General features: G+C 40.0%; 1 long non-coding RNA gene across 1 annotated transcript; it reads left to right on the forward strand.

The window, feature by feature from the left end:
• The first annotated feature begins 337 nt into the window (after positions 1 to 337).
• LOC144227663 (uncharacterized) lies at positions 338 to 5,688 on the forward strand. The gene is made up of 3 exons (XR_013334004.1): positions 338 to 398; positions 1,481 to 1,552; positions 5,632 to 5,688. It is a non-coding gene; the product is annotated as an uncharacterized LOC144227663 (long non-coding RNA).
• The last annotated feature ends 16,142 nt before the right edge of the window (positions 5,689 to 21,830 follow it).

Genomic DNA, 21,830 nt, shown 5'->3' on the forward strand with positions numbered 1-21,830 from the left:
TCTGCCTGACTTATTTCACTAAGCATAACACCGTCAAGGTCCATCCATGTTGCTACACATGGCCAGATTTCATTGTTTCTCATTGCCATGTAGTATTCCATGGTATAGATAAACCACATCTTCTTGATCCATTCGTCCGTTGATGATAATTGGTCCTTTTAAAAGACTCTCAAAGGTCATGATTGGGTCCCGCCAAATGTAACGGACACCTCGCAGAAACTGAATGGTCAAAACTGTTACTATGCTGTTACTATGGGCATTGTACAATTATGATTGGTGCTTATGTAATGATGCAAAACGTACAACATGTGCACAGTAACACCCCTGCCCTTCCCCCATAAAAACCCTGTTTGCCACTGTTCGGGGCTCCACCTTGCTGCTGCTGCGCCGGGAGACAGGTGAGCTCCTGCTCGAGGTTGTAATAAAGACCCTTTTGTTCTTGCATCAGTGCCGGCTCGTTGGAGGTCTCTGGGGACTCGCGATTCCGGTTTAACACTTATTGCCAGCACAAATCAGAAAACAGAGACTTTACAGCTTTTAAGTTTCATTACAATTAATTTATAGCAAGATTTCCTTTTGTATTTTATGTAATAACTAATCTTTTTTGTAATGTTTATTTATTTTTGAGAGAGAGAGAGAGAGGCAGACTGTAAGTGGGGGAGGGGCAGAGAGAGAGGGAGACACAGAATCTGAAGCAAGCTCCAGGCTCCCAGCAGTCATCACAGAGCCAGACGTGGGGCTCGAACCCACAAACTGTGAGATCATGACCTGAGCCGAAGTCGATCGCTTAACCGACTGAGCCACACAGGTGCCCCCATAACAACTAATCTTTTAAAATAAGCCTAATGCATTACTCCTATAGCAAGTTATTATTACTTTGTTGTTGCCTTTGGGTTAACAGGTTTTAGTATGTTAAAGACAGAGGTTTATTTTAAGTCTCAAAACAGATTGGAACATTTCTAACAGAAATTTCAGTCACATGTTTTGATTTATCAAAGCATTTTATGTTTACTTAAAGAAATTTCTTTCTGTTCCCTAGAGAAGTCCATAATGTACTCAGTGCAAATTGAACATCAGAAATATAATGTAGTCAAATGACAGAATAAAATTCAAGAGAAACTGCTGAAGCTTTGCTCTTTAAAAGGAAAATCTATGTTTCTATGTTACATCATGTGTATGTATTATGGAAATATCTGAAAGATATACAGCACCCCATGCACACGACTATTGTTTATGAACAAGTGTATGTAATGCAGCTTATTGAGAAAGGGTTCAATTTAAAGTAATAGTGCATGAAATAAATATAATGTGGCATGTTGCAAAGAGGTCTAGATTGTGAGCCTCAAGAATCAAGATCTGATCCTGATGGTACTTTAAAAAATCTAAGTGATATAAATATTTGTAAAAAATCTAAGTGATATAAATATTTGTATAGCATTTTCTGGTTGCAAAACCTTTTTTCTTTTCCATTTAACAATAGCTAACAGTTACTGAGCCCTTACCACGTGCCAGATGTGGTGATGTCATTGAAATCATGTAACACCCTCATGAGGTAAGTGTTTACTTCCCCTTCAACACCCTACTTTCCAACCTCATCCTCCTGGGGGATTATAAGGTCAGACTGACCTGACCAACTGATCCCAAACGGAGGCTCTACAGTGAGCCTCTGCTCCTTCCCCCACATGGCTCCCTCCTTCTGGGACTCGGATCCAGTACGTGGTACTGGTTAGTTGGTGAGGTGAGTGAGGCAACCAAGATAATAATCACATTATTTTTCAATTTCTGGATCTTACCAGGGTCAATAAGACAGGTCCACAGTTTCTCCAAAGTTCTCAAGCATTCACATTTAGATATTCATGCTTTTATATATTTTACAGACCTCACAAGATCCCTTTCTTACCTTGTTGCTTTCTTTTAAAAAATATTTTATTTATTTGTGAGAGAGAGAGAGAGAGAGAGAGAGGCAGCGTGAGCAGGGGAGGGTCAGAGAGAGAGGGAGACACAGAATCTGAAACAGGCTCCAGGCTCTGAACTGGCTGTCAGCACAGAGCCCGACGCGGGGCCTGAACCCAACCATGTTGCTCTTATGACTTCACCCAGGTGCTCAGTCCAGTAAGCATCAACCCTTGGTTTTGGCTCAGGTCGTGATCTTGCAGTTTGTGAGTTCAAGCCCCGTGTTGGGCTCCATGCTGACAGTGCGATCCTGCTTGTGATTCTCTCCCTCTCTCTTTGCCTCTACCCTGCTCATTCTCTCTCTCTCAAAGTAAATAAACTTAAAAAAATTGTATAAACATTGAAGTATTTACTTCCCATCGTATCTTTACTATTTTTTCTGTTTTCTTCCATCCTCATAATATTTTTAAATGCCAACCTGATTTTCTTCACTTATATCCATTTATTTCTCAACTACCACTGGACCATTTTTTATATTATAAATTTTTTCCCTTTCCCCCATCATATTATGCTGATTCTAAGATGTATACTTTTTTCACATTTTAATATTTTAAAATCAGCATGCATCTCACAGTGTAAGATTGTCATCTTACAATTAACTGCAGCACTTTTAAACTTTCTTTGTGGAACATAAAATAATGGCTCATTTTAAACAATCTAAAGTTTCTTAGATTTGATAAAGTAAAGCTAATACAATTGTAAGAAATGAAGATTCTGCAGTTTATAGAGGCCAGTCGACTTGCTCAAGATCATTCACTGTGACAAGTGAAACTGAGCAGGACCTATCCCTGAGCGAGCTGACCTTGAGCCCTTACTTTGTGCTCTGTACTGTGGGGGGATGTGAGGTTCGGAGAGGTGCGTGACTTGCCCAAGGGCACCATGCCGCCATGGGATAGAATCACGATTTAATCCAGAGCTCTTTCTTCCCATTGTAACACTCTAGTTGGTCCTCTGACCTTGAAGGTCACTTAAGGTCACTAATCTTCTGTTATAACATCTTAAATTCAGGAATTTGGCCCAGAAAAACCTCTAAGGTCCCTGCTACCTCTAATATTCTGCTTTGAAATAGAGCCAATTCTATTTCTTCAGTGTTTAAAAAATATACTCTAGTGCAGGTAATGTGAGTCTGTGGCACAAAATGTAGAAAGTAGCAAAAGGAAATATAAGGAACAGTTGTTTTTCCCTTTCATGCCCCAGGCACTCAGTTGTGCTCCCTATAGGTAAAAACCCTTACGACTCTCTCGTGCATATTTCAAGGACAGTCTGTGCATACAAAGTAAGTATATATATCATTGGCACATTATCAACGATGAGTTCACACTGATGTCTCCAATCCTAACCCCGTAAGACATGGCTCATTCTAGTTTTCTCCTTCTCCAAATTTTAGTTCCCATCTCCAACATTATCCTCAATCTATTTCCCTGTTGGATCAACTACCTTGTAAATGTATGATCCCTTGGGCCATCATCTCTCTAGTTTAGGGATGTCCATGTTATTTTGCTTAGCTCTGACACCCTGTGTTCCCCTGCCCCTTCCCCATGTGGATGCCCTCTTCATCTACGTAGGTTCTGACATCCCCCACTGGTAGTGTTGGCAGATAAAATACAGGACATTCAGTTAAATTTGAATTTCAGATAAACAAACAAACAAAAAAATTGTGTAAGTATATCCCATACAATAGTTGGGATATACTTATACTAAAAGAAAAACATTCAGTGTTTCACTGAAATTCAAGCCTAACTAGGCTTCTCATAATTTTATTTGCTAAATTTGGCCACCTCACATGCTGGGTCACCCAGCACGACCAGCCCCCAGTGTAGAACCTGCCTCACTTCACTGGAGTTGTAACACCTTTTGTTGGTTGTCTCCTCCCCCCACTAACTAATAGCTTTTGGGCTGAACTGTTGGGAAAGAAAGGGAGGAGGAAGGAAAGGAAGGAAAAGGGGAAAAAGGGAAGCTGGAAGAGAAAAAGAGACAAGAGAAAAAAAGGGAAGACTATATTAAACTTTGAAAATTTACATTTATGAAAATAAGTTTTTCACTTGCCTAAACTATTCAAAGTCTAATGATTTAAAAACAAAACCCAGTGTCTCCCTCTCTCTGACCCTCCTCTTCTCACATTGTCTCTCTCTCAGAAATAAATAAAAAACGTTAAAAAAAATTAAAAGGGGCACCTGGGTGGCTCAGTTGGCTGGGTGGGTGACTTCGGCTCAGGTCATGATCTCACGGTTCATGGGTTCGAGCCCCACGTCGGGCTCTGTGCTGACAGCTAGCTCAGAGCCTGGAGCCAGTTTCAGATTCTGTGTCTCCCTCTTTCTCTGACCCTCCCCTGCTCACGCTGTCTATCTCTCTCAGAAATAAATAAAACACGTTAAAAATTTTAAAAAACAAAACCCATATCAACAAAAATGCTACCTACAGTCAAGAAATACAAAGCTGTGTTAATCCTACATCGACTAATACTAAGTTAATGAGGTCAACAAGAATTATACCAATGAGGTATATTTGAAAGTTCAAGAGGATTATCAAGGCCTACTTTGTACAAAATTAGGTGGGCAAAATTTATTGTTAGTGCTTTCAACCTCTTAGGGAAAAAAAAGTCTTATGCAGAAAAAGAAATCTCAGAGCAATTAGCCTTTTTTTTTTTTGTAAATCTATTTTGAGGGGGAGAGAGAGAGAGAGAGAGAGCACACAAGAGGGAGAGGAACAGAGGGAGAGAGAGAGAGAGAGACAGAGACAGAGAGAGAATCCCAAGCAGATTCCACACCATCAGCATGGAGCCCTGTGTAGGGCTTGAACTCACGAACTGTGAGATCATGACCAGAGCCTAAGTGAGATGCTCAACCAACTGAGCCACCCAGGTGCTCCATAGCCTTCTTTTGATTATTGCAGTAAAGGAACATGTGCCTTGTAAATAATATAGAAAGAAAGAATTTATCAAATTCCTCAAGCAAAACTTGCTACTTTATAGGCTGAATATTATGTTTAAAAAAAGTAACAATATGGGGCCCTGGGTGGCTCAGTCATTAAGCGTCTGACTTTGGCTCAGGTCATGATCTCCTAGATCACCTGTTCGAGCCCGACATGGGGCTCTGTGCTGACAGCATGAAGCCTAGAGTCTGCCTTGGAGTCTGTCTCTCTCTCTGCCCCTCCCCCTCTTGTACACTGTCTCTCTAGCTCTCAAAAATAAATAAAACATTAAAAAATAAAACAGCAATAAAGGGGCATCTGGCTGGCTCAGTCAGTGGAAGCATGTGACTCTTTTTTTTTTAAGTTTATTTATTTATTTTTTGAGAGAAAGTGTGAATGAACTGGGGAGGAGCAGAGAGAGAGAGAGAGAGAGGAGAGAGAATCCCAAGCAGGCTCCACACTGTCAGCATAGAGCCTGCTGTAGGGCATGACCTGAGCTAAAACGAAGGCAATCTGACTCTTGATCTCAGAGTTGTAGATTTGAACCCCATGTTGGGTGTAGAGGTTACTTAAAAAAAATGAAATCTTAAAAAAACCAAAACCCAGCAACAATGAAACACCAGGTTAAAATGTTTCCTTTGGCCAAAAACAGGCATCTTGGCTTTTCCCATATTACCCATAGATAAAATACTTAATTCCAAAGCGCACGTATATTCAAAGGGAATGCTTACCCTGAGTGTTTGTTTTTGCTTGTTTTCTGGCTCATAGTGGACAACCAGCAAGTGAAGATGCTCAAGCAAATGATCCGAAGTCAGAAACAGGGTTTGATGGGACATCCATAGCATGGAGAAACTTTGGGGAAAAAAAAAAAAAAGCGAAGACGTGCAATTCCATATAAAACCCCTCGGTTGTGGCTGTGCTAAGGGTTAATAATGTAAGTTCTGGGGGAGGCTGGAACTTACTGGAAAAGGCATCAAAGGCAAGATGTATGTGGGCAGATCGCAGACTTCCAGGCATTATGCTGTGTGTGGAACAGATGGATGTTCATTTTGTACCTCTCTCAAAGAACATGTTCCGTGGGCCACTGCACAGGCAATCGCTCCGTATCACCGCTCGAGCCAGAGTGGGGAACCATAGCCTAAGGAGGTAATACGGTTTTTGTAGAAAAAGAAGTGCTCAGACATACCACGTGTTCCTTTAAATGTCACCCTCACACTTGAGGGCTGTGGGCACTTAGGACCCTGATAGGAAGAAAATCACTTGGGAGTGCTACCTCTTTTGCTTACAGTCAGCTGTGGGGGAAAGGGGGCTGAGGTGAGAAAAACCAGGGCTTTTTATTTTTTTGAGAGAGAGATAGAGACAGTGTGAGCAGGGGAGGGTCAGAGAGAGAGGGAGACACAGAATCCGAAGCAGGCTTTAGGCTCTGAGCTAGCTGTCAGCACAGAGCCCGACGCGGGGCTCGAACCCACGAACCGTGAGATCATGACCTGAGCCAAAGTCCGACGCTTAACCGACTGAGCCACCCAGCGCCTCGAAAAACAGGGGCTTTTGAGCTGACCACAAGCTGGGCCCAAAGCTTTGTTTTCTACTGACTAGTTGACCTAGGGCAGGGGACAGGTTACAAAGTCCTCCAATAGTGGTTTCTTCTGTTGAACCAATACCATCTTGCCACGTTTTTGAGAGGAACAAAGGAGATAACAAAGGACCAGCGATTCTCTAAGCGTGGTACCTGGACAAATGGCATCAGCCTCGCCTGGGGTCTTGGTAGACTTGCAGATTACTGGCCCCATCCCAGCCCTGTGGAATCAGAATTGCTGATTCTATGGCTTAATGAGCCCTCTAGGTGATTACAATGCTTTGAGAACCACTGACTAGGAAATACTCCCGGCCCAGTGCTCCTTTGCTAAAGTGGGAACTAGTTTTCCTTATTAGAAGATATTCGTGCCACCTTGGCTTTTCTCTGTTATAAGGAAAGGAGGGCTGAGAGCAGAACGTGGGGAAGGGCTGGGCTGCCACAATCAGACACATACCTTGGGGACCCTGATACCCTCTGATGCTCTGTAAGTCTCCGGGACTCCCGTCAAATGTCACCCACTCTGGGTTCATACACCAACCAACCAACTCTGAAACCTCGAAGGAGAGGAGAAAGAAGCTTCCAGGGGACTTGTTCTCACCCTCCAGCAGACCCCATGTGGATTTGTGACACTTCCTCCGTCTCCAGTCTGTCCTCATCACTGCAGCTAGATCATCTTCCTAAATCAAAGACATCTGATCATGTCACTCCTCCCGGCAAACGTTCTGTAGCATCTATAAGATTTTGCCTTTAAGGTAAGCCCAGACTCTTGAGTGTAACGTGTAAGGCCCTTCCCAGTCTGGCCCCAAAGGACCTCCTCAGCCCCATGCATCTCTTGCTTCCTGTCCACTCTCTCTCTCTCTGTCCCCCCACCCCCACCCCAAGTCCTCTTCATCATGTACAGGCACAGGTACACATGCCGGACTTGCCCAAGTGGGAAAGCCAGTGGTAAGAAGAGGCTTCCTGAATGATTCTACCCTTGAGCTCACCACGAGAGGCAGAGAAAATATTCTAGGCTAAAAGAACAGACATGTGCAACAGCATGAGAAACCAGAATGTGGCATTATGGGGATTATTTCTAAAGTGTAATTTATGAGGGGAGGTATGAAGACAGGTGAGGCTGGAAAAGCAGGCTTGGGGTGTCTCTTTAATCACATGCTAACTCAGACGCCCAACAAAAGTCATGCACGCTCACACTCAAATTTCAACGCGTTGCAGACAAAGTGCTAGCTGGACTTAGATTACTTTGGTTTTGGCCGTGGGTAAGAAGTGTTATTATCTCCCTAAACAGCGAAAGAAGCTGAGACTCAGAGAAGATAAATCACCAACCCACGGAATTCTCACTCTATAAATACTGAGGGTACGCTCCCGAGCATCAGGAGGCTCCCGACCACTGCACTGTTCTACATGCAGGGCTCTGCCCGGCCCTTTAAAAACCACAGGCTGACTTCCAATTTGGACAAACCTCTAGCTCCAAATCCAAACCTTGTCACGGAGGTCCTCAATGTAGAGGAATTACTCTTTCGACCGTAAGAGCTCTGTTTCCTCGTAAATTAGAGTCTTAATTGTTTGTTATTATTTATTCCTTAACAAGGCTGTCCAAAAATATTCTGGGATTTGCACTGTGCTTTATTTTGGGGAATCTCCTCGATACATTTTTGATGGAGAGCCTCCTGTGTCTGCACAGCTGGTATCAATATCCATAAAAGGCCATTTATGCAATTTGTCAGTCCTGTTAAGTGTCAATTTTCTGGAGTGCGAGTCTTTAGTGGGCTCCACTTATATTTGAAAACTTTTTATGAATGCATTTACTTCTAAATTCTTTTTTGAAAATATGTGGGAAAAACAACCTTGGGAGTAGTATTTCATTCTTGCAGAGATGGGCCGGCCATCATTCTCCATCTCTCAGGAGATGGTTGACATGCAAGGAAGGTCGGTGAGACCTTAAAATGTAGGAAAAAAACCAGAGGACTCAGTGTGTCAAACTGCCAACTGGGCTTAGTCAAAATCACCATAACAAAGATAATATTAATAGATACAATATTTTTTAAAATTTTATTTTATTTTTTAAATAGAAACATTTTATTTATTTGTTAATGTTTATTATTATTGAGACAGAGAGAAACACAGCACGAGTGGGGGAGGGGCAGAGAGAGAGGGAGACACAGAATCCGAAACAGGCTCCAGGTTCTGAGTTGTCAGCACAGAGCCCAACGCAGGGCTCGAACCCACAAACCGTGAGATCGTGACCCAAGCAAGATCAAGATTCGAACACTTAACTGACTGGATTATCCAGGCATCTCTAGATATTTATTTTACAGATAAAATGGAACATGTGAAAAATTCTAAGAAATATTCACTGCAGCATCGGGTGTTATAGTCTAAGATTGAAACAATCTAAGTGTCTGTCGATAGAAAAGTAGGAACGTCCATGCCCTGAGTTGCCATCTCTCTTGTATCAGTACCTGAAAACAGTAGAAATGTGTTTTTATTTTGAAACAAAGTCAAAGTTATGGAAAGCTTCCATAGATAATACAAAAATCTTTTGTTTCCTGAGTCTTTTCTGCGTAAGTTGCTGACATCATCCTCCATCACTTCCAAATATTTCAGCATACTACAAATATAAACATCAAACTCAGGACTTAACATCAGTGTGTTCCCAACATCTACTCTTCAGGCTTCTTTCCGTTTTTGTTAATTGTCCTAAGAAGTTCCTTTGTTGCAAAAGGATCCGGTCCACAATCACAGGTTGACACTTTAGTCACTTTTCTCATTTTAGAACTGTTCCTCTCTGTCTCTTCTCAATTTTTTGGCCTTGACAGCTTAGATGATTGCAGCCCAGTCATTGTGTAGAATATCCTGACTTGGGCTTGCCTGATGCTTCCCCATGATTAGGTATAAGTTATACATGTTTGGCACGTGATTCATTCCTATGAGGTGTCACAGGGTTTCAATTTATCTCATTACTGGTGATGTTGACTTTGATCCCTCGGTTAAGGTGATGAATGTCAGATTTCTCTGCTGTAAAGTTATTTTTTCCTTTGTAATTAGTAAACATTAAGAAGCACAGAGCTAGGATTTGTAATGCATATTTACATCTCTATTTATTGCGTAGTTTGGGATAGCCTTAACAGAGCACAGGTCTTTTATTCTAACATAACCTCTATCTACCCAGGCATGGAGGCCCTGTCTCCTCTCCTCTCTTTCTGTGTGGTATCTCAGAAGTTAGTTCCCTCTCCCTTCCTTCTTTCATTTTCTTGTTCTCATGTGAATTTTCCTTTATTATTATTTTTAAAAATCCATGTCCCTGAAAGAATGTATTATAGCAAAGGCACACAATGAAACAATGGGGGGGGGGGAATGTGAGAAGCCAGGATATACTCTGAAAAGCTAACTGAACCCTCACACTTCTCAGAATATACGATTTCCTAATATTGCACATGGTGGTCACTCTTTCTCATGTTCCTAGCGTGTCAGTTGGCTGTTACCCATGTACCAATCACTCCCGATGCCCTTCTTTCTTGCTAAAAAACCTTTTTTTTGGTGCAGGTACACCATAAAAATCCCTGGATCTCCGGGAGGATGGAAGCCTACCTCATCCCCTAGAGCTGATTGGTTTATTTGGGCCAAGTAACCATATTCCCCCTGGCCTGTGATTCGTTCGGGAATGGGCATGTGACTTGGTTCTGGCGAATGGGGTGTAGCGGGAGGACAGCCCTGGAGGATTTTCCTTTCTGAATAATAAATAATACAAGGCTATTTGAGAGGCAGGCTTTAGATACAATCGAAAGGCGCAATGGCCTTCTACAACGGCAAGGCGTCAGCGCGAGGATAAAAGCCAGCTTTCAAGATTGGAACCATGAAAAAACAAGATCCAGGTCCCGGATTCATTGTTGAACTGCTGACTCAATGCCAGCAACCATCTACCTTGGGGGTTCTTGTTAAAGAGAAGAATAAAATGCCTATGTGTTTGAGTCTCTGTAAATCAGGTTTCTGTTATCTGCAAACTGTAGCCTTTCTAACTGGAACACTGATTAAAGAGCTCTGTTCTATAGTCCCAATCCCTTCTTTAAAAAAAAAAAAAAAAGATAACTGCTACTATTATATCCTTCAGTGTAAGATAGGAACTGGAGAATTTAAGGGACTAGGTAAGGGAATCTCTTTAAAAAAGCAATAAAGTCAATGCAAGTACAGAGTCAGTGTCTATCTGTTACTTTTGTGTTTAAAAGAGGTTAAATAATGTATTGATATATTTTGTGTACTTATGTAAAGAGGCACCTAAAGGATGCACACGCACAGGACCACATAACCAACGGGAAAGGCAGGGAGGGGTAGGGTAGATTGGGAATGATGTGGGAATTAGGATAAAAAGAAACAAGAAATAGAAGAACAACCAAGTTATGGGAAATTTGAAAATTGTGTTTCCAAAAAATACTTAAAAATATTATTTATTTTGAGAGAGAGAGAGTGCTAATGGGGGAGAGGTAGAGAGAGAGAGAGAGAAAGAGAGAATCCCAGGCAGGCTCTGTGCTGGCAGCTCAGAGCCCGACTCTTGGGGCTCGATTCCACAAACTGGGAGATCACGACCTGAGCCAAAACCAAGAGTCTGATGCTTCACAGACTGAGCTACCCAGGCGCCCCCCAATCTAAAACTATACAAGTCTATGATGTATCATTCAATTATATCATCATATACAAAGTTACAGTATTAAACTTAATAATTTAAAGTATTCTAGTTAAATTATTCCAACTGAAAAGTCTCATCTGGACAACTATTGGCAGTACATTTGGAAGGCAGCCTAGGAATGGGTCAGACTAAACAATTCTGACTTGTTCCCATTGCTAAACATTAAACTTATGCATATCAGTTAATACGAAAACCTTCCTTCTCTTCCCCTGTCTGCCATCCCTGATCCCTTTAGTCTACTCTCCTTCCCTTCTCCATAATGCTTGTGTCTTCTAACATCCCCAATCATTAACTTATTAATTGTGCACTGATCTCTCCCCCCCCCCTAAACTTTGCTCACTGTATGTATCAACTACTTGGTAGAGAGTAAGCACTCAACAGGTGTTTGCTGAAGAAGTGAATGAATGAAGTCATGGCAGTGTACCAGATCCATCTAAATGTCCAAACAAGCTTTTTTTTTTAATGTTTTATTTATTTCCAGGAGAGAGAGAGAGAGAGACAGCATGAGCAGGGGAGGGTCAGAGAGAGAGGGAGACACAGACTGTGAAACAGGCTCCAGGCTCTGAGCTGGCAGTCAGCACAGAGCCCGACGCGGGGCTTGAACCCACGAACCGCGAGATCATGACCCAAGCAAAACTCGGATGCTCAACGGACTAAGCCACCCAGGCTCCCCAAAATGTCCAAACAAGCTTTTAAGTATTTGGGAAGGGCAGTGTGAAAGGTAAAAGCAAATCATCAGTTTTTCACATTCGGATGGCTGGACAGGTTGTCAGGAAAATACACAGAATTTTATTTGTTTGTTTGTTCCTACTTCAACTTTTGTAACAGAAAGTTACAAAGTAAAAGTGGGGATTTTAAGAACCTAACGATAGAAAGCAGATCTAACAGAGTGGTATCTTCCATAGTAGTATTAACTCGGGGCGCCTGGGTGGCTCAGTCGTTTAAGCGACCGGCTTCAGCTCAGGTCATGATCTCACGACTCGTGGGTTCGAGCCCCGTGTCGGGCTCTGTGCTGACAGCTCAGAGCCTGGAGCCTGTTTCAGATTCTGTGTCTCCCTCTCTCTCTGCCCCTCCCCTGCTCACGCTGTCTCTCTCTCTCTCTCTTAGAAATAATTAAAAAAAAAAAAAAAGTAGTGTTAACTCAGATGCCCCAGGTGCCAAGAGTGTGTGACTCTGAGGATGAATCACTTTAAGACTTCACTCCTAAGTTACAGGACTCAAGAGCCTCTGCCCCTCAAAGACAGAAACTCAGTCCTTCTGTGGTCTTGGGTCTCAGTTCAGGCTTCTAAGAAAGATGAGCTCGTGTGAAATGCACACCATTTCCTGCTTCTCTGCTCAGCTTGGTTGTACTTCTTGCTCAGCCTGGCCCTCTTGGTGGCTGAGGGCTGGGCTTTCATGCCACCTGGCTGCCAATGTCAGCTGGAGCTTGGTTTTTCATGCTTCTCATTCTTGAAAGCTGGCTTTTATCCTCACATTTTTGCCTTCTCATTATAAAATGTCATTGCACCTTTAGGTATTATGTAAAGCGTGTCTCTCAAGCAGCTTTGTATTATTTATTATTCCGAAAGAAAAATCCTCCCACCATCATCATCACCATCATCATCATCACCACTATCACCATCATAATCACCATGATCATCATCATCACCACCACCACCAACATCACCACCACCACCATCATCATCATCATCATCATTTTGGATCTAGCTTGACTTCTGTAACCGTAGATTTCTATCCAAACTCAATTACTTTATCTTCCCAACACAGCAAGAACATTATTTAGTTTCTTTTGGGGGAGAAGTTTTTAACTTTATTAATATCTCTCTTCTTTTAAGTTTATTTATTTATTTTGAAGAGACAGACAGTATGAGTTGGAGAAGGGCAGAGAGAGACAGAGAGAGGGTCCCAAACAGGCTCCAATCTTAGCACAGAGCCCAACCCGGGGCTCAATCTCATGGCCAGGAGATCACAACCTGAGATGATATCAAGAGTTGGACTCTTATTCAACTGAGCCACCTAGGTTCCCAGTGGTTTTTTTAACTTTAAACAAAATTACAAATTAATCAAGAATTTGAAAACTTAAAAGAATGTGACACAGAAAAAGTATTGCTTATGATAGTTTATAACTCAAATAAGTTATTGGAATTTACCAAGATTCCCTCTTTAAAAAATCATACTTAAAGACAGTCTTAAACTTTAATCATGAAAATCAATATATAGAATTAGAGAAAATCATAGAAAAACATGAAGCTGGCTGTATTACAAAACTCCAAAGCTGACAAGAGACACTTCTGATATAATTCCTCTCTTCTGTCTACCATCTAAGGGCTCCTTCTTTAAGTCCAAACTCTAGGGGAGGAAAGCTAATTTTTAGGTGCAGTGTCTCAAATTAAAATAGTAGGTATTTTCTAGGAATTAAAAAATTTCTGTTTTCCTAGAGGGGACAGATATGATGTGTGGTCATATTGAGAACATTTATAAAACTTTAGATGGATTTTTGGAAGGTAGCCTCACTGAGAAATATTGGAAAGGGATTCAGACTGCCAAAATGATTCTCTGAGATTCTAGAAATCAATAAATTGAGACACAGAAAAGTGAACATAAATTTGGAACCCAAAGTTTGACATACATCTCCTCGGAGACACAACTGGGTAAAATACACAACTGGTTTTCCTTGTTATGTTTTCATTGTTTAATACAACCCTGAATTATTTTTTTGTAGGCTTTCTTGGACCATTGCTACTTGTATTTATATGTGTATGTGTTTTGTTTTGCTTTTTAAAGTCACGGTTTCATGTCCTTTTATTGAGAAGTCAAGAGAACTGAGTTTTTTTCCTTAACTTTTCATTTTGAAATGATTTTAAAATTACAGAAAAGGTGTAAACCAGTACAAAGATCTCTGGTATACCCTTCAGTCAAGTTCCCAGATATTTACATTTTAGTGCGTTTACTTTGTCATCCTTTCTCTCTCTCTTACACACGCACTATACATATATGTGCACATTACTGTATATTTTTCTGAAGCATTTGAGATTAAGTTTCAGACATTACCCCATTACCCTTTAATACTTCAATGTAGGGCGCCTGGGAGGCTCAGTTGTTGGGTGTCTGACTTCAGCTCAGGTCATGATCTCACGGTTCATGCATTTGGGCCCCACACTGGGCTCTGTGCTGACAGCTCAGAGCCTGGAGCCTGCTTCATGATTCTGTGTGTGTGTCTCTCTCTCTGTTCCTCCCCTTCCCCCCACCAAATGAATAAACATTAAAAAACTACTTCAACGTATGTTTCCTAAAAGTGAGGATACTCTCTTATATCATCACAGTCCAACTTTTAAAATCAGGAAATTGAAATTGATAAAATATTACCATCTAATCTGCAGGCCCATTCAAATTTTGCCAACTCTCTTAAGTTCCTTTATAAACTACAAAGCCTGATCTAAGATCACATGTTGTATTTAGTTATATTTCTTTCTTTCTTTCTTTCTNCACAGAGCCCGGTGCGGGGCTCGAACCCACGAACCGCGAGATCATGACCTAAGCGAAAGTCGGACGCTTAACGGACTAAGCCACCCAGGCGCCCCTATATTTCTTCTGTGATCTGTAACAGCTCTTTAGTCTTAACTTATCTTTCATGACCTTGAAAAGCTTGAAAAGCACAAGCCAAGTTTTGTAGAAGATCCCACAATCACAGTTTATCTGATGTTTTCTTGTGATTTACACCTTTTGGGCAGAGGCAGCATAGACGTGAAGTGTGTTCTCAGTGCATCATTTCTGCAGGTACATGATTCCCATGCCCCACTCTTAGTGCTATGAACTCTTACCATTTGCCTTAGATGATTTCTTCCAGATTTCTCCGTGGAAACACTTAAGATGTGTCTTGTACCTATTAATTGATAAGTAATTAAGTAATTCATGGAGAAAAGTTTGAGACCATGTAAATATCTTGCTCCTCATCAAATCTGTATCCATCAGGTTTAGCATCCTTGATAAATCTTGTTGAATCAATTATTTCTATAATGACTAGCAGATGGTGACATTGTAAATTTGTTCTTTTAAAACATGTATGTCATTCTACTTATGATAGAGTTTTCCTTTCACTATAAAAGCTAGATCAATCAACTTATCTGTATTGATCATCTATCATCTATCTATCTATCTATCTATCTATCTATCTATCTATCTATCTATTATCTCTCTCCCTACCTACTATCTATACCAGGTTTGACTCAGAATCTCATTTTACTCAATGTTTTACACTTCTTATTATTACTAATTATTATTATTAGTAGTAGTAGTAGTATATCTTGATGATCAAATTGTCTGTCTTAGCCAACAAAATCCCCTTCAATATGGCTCCCATGTCCTTTGGACATAAGTTTTTGGACGTTATTTTACTTTCTGGCATAAGAGAGTCCATACCCATCGTGTTTCCGTGTCCTAGCCTTACAGACAGCCAACTCCCAGGACCCTTGGTTTCTTTTAAAGTAGAGAAAGCTACTTAGGAGTCAAGATCTGAGTACCTTGCGTGCTGTTGTTACGAGGGTGTCATTGCATCTAGGCCCTTTTAGCAGACCGAACTAAGGGATGTACGCATGTCTACACACACCCACACACGTCCATGTACAGTTATATCTATTTCGATTTATGTATATTTAAAAATCATGAGTCCACACCAATATTCTAATTCCAGTTTAGGACTACAGTGTTATCACTAGCATTCTTCCTTGCTATATTGGCAATTCCCTTATTCAACAGTGGGAAATCTGTTCACTTTATCCTCAGTTCATTTATTTATATATCTGGTCAGTACCCCTAGATAGCCAATATTCTGATCTCATAGGCTTCTCCCTCGGCCCTTACCATGACAACCAACCCGGCCCCACTGAATGCACCAAGTAATTGCTCAGCTCCAACCAGGGAGAACAGGAAGGGAGATTGGAAACTTTATACCTTCCACACTATTCATTAATATCTTTACGTAGAAAGAGGATAAAGGAAGAAAAGCCTAAATGCCAATAAAAAATGTTCAGATGCATCAAATATTAAACCAAATATTTTGCCTGATTTATGCAAAGCATGATATTTTCCTTGTTATATAGGCTTTGGATCTAGTCTACACTTAGGTAATCTCCATTAGCAGTATAAATGGCAATTTAAACACATTTAAATTCATTCTAATAATTTTACAATCCAATTTTTTTTCATGTATGATTGACAGATGGACTTATTTGGGGGCAAAAACTATGATTTCAGAGTTGTAAGTGATTATGAATGCTGGGCAATGTAGGGCATCTCACTGCCTTCCAGAAATATGTAAGAACTGTCAAAGTTGCCTGCTTCTTCCTTCTCCTCTGAAGGAAAGATACTTAACACCATAAAGCTGAAACTTGAAATTCTACCCTTGTGTCTTTCTTTTTTTCTCTCCTTACAAAGGTGTCTTTCTTGGGGCACCTTGGTGGCTCAGTCAGTTAAGTGTCCAACTTCAGCTCAGGTCATGATCTCATGGTTCATGAGTTGCAGCCCTGCATTGGGCTCTGTGCTGACAGCTCAGAACCTGGAGCCTGCTTTGGCTTCTGTGTCTCCCTGTCTCTCTTTGCTCTCTCTCTCTATCTCTCTCTCGGAGATAAATAAACATTAAAAAAAAAATAAAACAAAGCAAACAACAAAAATCCCACAAAGGTGTCTTTCTTTCAAAGCATGCGGTGTGCTTAAGAATAGGAGGCATCTCTTTAGGACCTTCCAAAATATGCTCGGTGCGTTTCCTTCTTTTATAACTGGGGTTGAGGCTCTCACTTACTCACAGTGTTTGCTAGGGATGGTGGAAGATTCAAGAAGAAAATGCATTTTCACATCTTTTCCTTCCCTTTTTTTCATTTTAGAGTGACACTAACAGGGAAACAAAGATGGTATATAGAAACTTCGATAAATAAAGAATTATATCACACACCAGAAAATCTGTGAGGTAAATATTTTCTGGAGATCCACCCCTTCCAAATCATAGTCATAGCATGCCAAAAAGCTAGAGAACATTAAAGTGATACGATGACTGAAGGCCTCGGAGTAAATGATCACTTTATGGAAGATTTTATAAAATTCTGTTGACAAAATTGGTATTCATGTGTTCGTAGTCCTTAACAGCAGAATAATTACATGGAAGTAGTTTCATCTTACAGTGTCATGATGTCTTTTTAACAATTATTAATGATTTCAAGGAAATACAATAATGATCCCACATCCTCACATTCACTGAATGTTATTTTTCTAGTCAAATTTGTTCAAATAAATTGAGTCCTCACAACAGGAATGACAACTATCATGAGTTTGTTATTCTAATGCTTGATTTTTTCATCTTATTTTTACCCCTAATATTCTGAGAACCTCTTAGTTCTCTGAATTGGAAAATCTAGCTCTGGAGAAGGTACCAATGCACTCAAAGAAATCTGTGTATGTAATTATAAAGATAATGGTATGGTTTGGTCTTCACCTATCGTAACATCTACAAATCATTATTTTGTTTCAGTATTCAGGTACATAAGGGAGTGCATATTATAGAATTTAGCTAATAGAGACTCTCTCAAGAATCAATTAATTAGTATCCAGGAAAGACTTGGAGATCTTTAAAGAAAGAGGGCTCCAGATTACAGATTGATTACTTGATGGCACATACACTTGAAAGGGTCAGTCTAGAAATGTTCCATTAGTCAAGAAACAAGACACATTGGATGCACAAAGACACTCTTAGGGATCAGTGGAGGGGATTAGATAGAATAGTGTCAATAACTTCTATTTTGCTTTCTTTACTTGCAGTAGGAATCCAATACATAAGTATATATATCATTGTAGTGTAATGTACATTTCATACATCACTTTGTATAAGTCTACAAGTCTGCATATTTACAACAGGAAAAGTCAGAACCTTAGAAAGGTTAAATTCAAACAGAAGGATCTTCAGAAGAATATGATAATTTCTGCTTATAAATCTGGTACAGATATAAATGTTTCTTAGGGTATAGCACATTGAACAAGGCTCTAAGAATAGCAAAAAAAAGTTTGCCGATTTAAAATATTTCTGCTACTTTTTTCTTCTTTTCCTTCTTTCCTTCCTTCTTTCCTTCCTTCCTTCCTTCCTTGGTGGTATGCTTTGTTCTATTGACTTCCAGTTGGAATTTCAGATACAGTGTTGAAGTGTATAAGACTTTTACAAAGAGAAATATATAGTTTTTCTTAGCAATGACAAAAGACTGAAATTATGTTTGGGAGGGTTTAATTTGTTGTTTGTTTTGGTTTGTTTTCTAATGAGCGTCGAAGAAATGTTTCCTCTTAACTGATCTCTTATGGTTGGCGGTTTCATTACTCTTTGTTTTGCCAGGGAAAGTGAAAATCAGATTAAAGTATGATGGAGGGACTGTGCCACAGTGCCCGGGGCGCAGGTGGAGACACAGCATGATTGAATATTTTATGGAGTCGGGCTTGACCATCTTGGACAGTGACTGAGGTGTCTTGGTAGAGCTAATTGGGTGGGAGAGACCTGGAGGCTGCATTTCTAGGAAAAGATTCCACAAGTTTAAAATGAGGAGTTGGTTCTATTTTTATTTCACTTAAGGATGCCTGGTTTCCTATCCCTTGTGCTATAAACAAGAGACTGCAAAATTTCCCAATTGAATAGGAAGTGCTCAGGCTGAGTTTATGAGGCACCAAATAATTGAGTGAGAATCCTCCTCACCATGGAGTCCTGCCTACATTCACTCAAATATCCCAAATGTTTTGTTCATAACCTGCTAAATACTGGGCTTTTAGGAACATTGGAGATGTCTGAATGCTACAGTTTTCAGGCAGATGTTGTCCTTTGTGTCCAAAGTTGAAGGTTAGCAGGGATCGTTTTTAAAAAATGTGGATTTAGGGGCGCCTGGGTGGCTCAGTCGGTTGAGCGTCTGACTTCGGCTCAGGTCATGATCACATGGTTTGTGGGTTCCAGCCCGGCGTCGGGCTCTGTGCTGACAGCTAGCTCAGAGCCTGGAGCCTGCTTCCGATTCTGTGTCTCCCTCTCTCTCTGACCCTCCCCTGTTCACGCTGTTTCTCTCTCTCTCTCTCAGAAATAAATTAAAAAAATATTTTAAAAAATGTGGATTTATTTATTTTGGGAGAAAGAGAGAGAGCGAGAACACATGAGCATTCAAGTGGGGGAGGGCCAGAGAGGGGGAGAGAGGGAATCCCAAGTGGGCTCTGAGCTATCAGTGCAGAGCCTGATGTGGGACTGGGTCTCACAAACTGAGATAATGAGCTGAGCTGAAATCAAGAGTCAGACGCTTAATGTACTGAGCTGCCTGTGGGGACAAGGGGAAGCTAGCAGTGTTCATTTGATACATATCATATTGGGTATCTTCATTTCATCTATTGATCATATTTCTTTTATTGATGTACTTTTACGCTTAAACCAGCAGTTCCAAAACATTTTGGTCTCAAGACCCCTTTATACTCTGAAAAATGTTTGCAAACTTGAAAAAGCTCTTATGTGTGTGGGTTTTAGCTATCAATATTAGAAATTAAAACTCTCAAGTTTTAAAAGCACTTATTAAATGATCACAAAGCAGTAATAATAAGCCCATTACAGGGTAACATAAATAACACATATTTTAATCAACAAACCAACATTGTCTAAAATAAAAATGTTTAGAAACATAGAAAAGTAGTATTGTTATACATTTTTTAAAAGTTTATTCATGTATTTTGAGAGAGAGAGAGAGATAGTGTGCAAGCAGGAGAGGGGCAGAGAGAGAGGGAGAGAGAGAATCTGAAGCAGGCTCCACACTGTCAGCGCAGAGCCTGATGTTGGTTTGAACTCACAAACCATGAGATCATGACTTGAGCCAAAATCAAGAGTCAGGCTCTTAACCAACTAAGCCTCCCAGGTGCTGCCTAGTTTAATAAAAGACAGGTTTTTTTGTTCAATCTATTGTGACATTACATGTCATGTAGTCTCCGGAAATCTCCACGTAAACTCATGAAATACTAACAGTGAAAGAGGTAAAATAATTTAAGTATTATGATCTTAGTATCAGTTTTGACCTTAGAGCTCCTCTGAAAGGGAGGGGCCTATTGATCTCTGGACACCTCTTTGAGAATTGCCAACATTGAAAAAAAACCTGAATTGGAGCGCCTGGGTGGCTCAGTCAGTTAGGCGTCCAACTTCAACTCAGGTCATGATCTCATGGGTTTGTGGGTTCGAGCCCCGCATCGGGCTTTGTGCTAACAGCTAGCTAAGAGCCTGGAGCCTGTCTTCGGATTCTGTGTCTCCCTCTCTTTCTGACCCTCCCCTGCTCACGCTGTCTCTCTCTCTCTCTTTCTCAAAAATAAATAAAACATTAAAAAATTTGTAAAAACCTGAATAAAATTATGATCAAATTAAGTACCCTGGTTCAGACTAAATAAGGGTAGACACTGGTTCCTCATTCTTCAATTGTCACCACCTAAAAGGCTTTCCCTGACACTCTCTCTGAGGTAAAGCATTCCCTGCTCTCAGTGTTCTGGAGTTTAGTAACTCTCTTTTGTTTTGTTTGTTTTTCTTTATGAAACTTATCCCACCAAATAATTTGTAATTTATCCCTTTATATTAACCTGACTTCTCCCTCACTAGACTATAAACTTCTTCAGTTTTCCTGTCTTACCTACTGCTGTATCCCTCACATCTAGCATTGTGCCTAACCCAGAATTCAAGAATTATTTGCTGACTTGATTGATGAACAAATTAGCAATAGTTTTGTTTTTCTTAACTCTAAAAGTTAGAGTTTTCCAGTAATACAAGTTCAGTTTAACATTTGAGAAATCAATCAGTGAAATTCACTTACTTCATTTATAGGATAAGTGAGAAAAAGAACATGATCTTCTCAATAGATGTGTTAAGATTTGATAAAAATTCAATATTGATTCATAATAAAAGCTCAGTAAACATGGAATAGAAAAGAACTTCCTTGGCCTGATTATAGGTATCTTCAAAAACATGCAACCAATAATCACTAAGGTTAAAATATTAAAATCTTTAACCCTGAGTTTGGGAAAAGCATAAAGATGTCAGTTATCATTTCTTTTATTAAACATTGCACCAGAGGTCCTAGTCAGCCAACAACAACAACAACAAGAAGGTAGAAGGATTGAAAAGAGGAGGCAACCATCTTATTTGCAGATGATCTGATTGTGTTCCATAGAAAATCTGAAAACATGCTCAGTAAGAAACTATCGTATATCTATATGTTAGCAATAAATGATTAGTTATTAAAATTTTTAAAAGCACATGTACAATAGCATGAAAAATAACAAATACTGAGGGATATATTTAACAAAGATAAACAAAGAAATTTAACAAAAAATTTCTGTATAGATTGCTAAAAAAATTCTTTGAGACAAAAATTTAAATACCTATATAAATGAAAGGACATGCCATTTTTAAATATTACAAGACTGACTATTAAAATGTGAATTCTCCCTAAAATTATCTAGAGATTCAATGAAATCCCAATCAAAATCCCAGATATTTTTTTGTGGAACCTGACAACTGATTCTAAAATTTATATGAAGTGCAAATGGCCCAAATTAGCAAAGATGATTTTGAAGAAGCAGAAAGAGGTCTTGTATAGGTATTTACTAAGACTAAATTAACGAAAATAGTATTGACACAAAGATGGACAAAGAGGTCACTGGAAAGAAGAGTCC

Source organism: Crocuta crocuta, unplaced genomic scaffold, assembly GCF_008692635.1.
Source record: "Crocuta crocuta isolate KB4526 unplaced genomic scaffold, BGI_CrCroc_1.0 scaffold41, whole genome shotgun sequence".
Taxonomy (NCBI): Eukaryota; Metazoa; Chordata; class Mammalia; order Carnivora; family Hyaenidae; genus Crocuta; species Crocuta crocuta.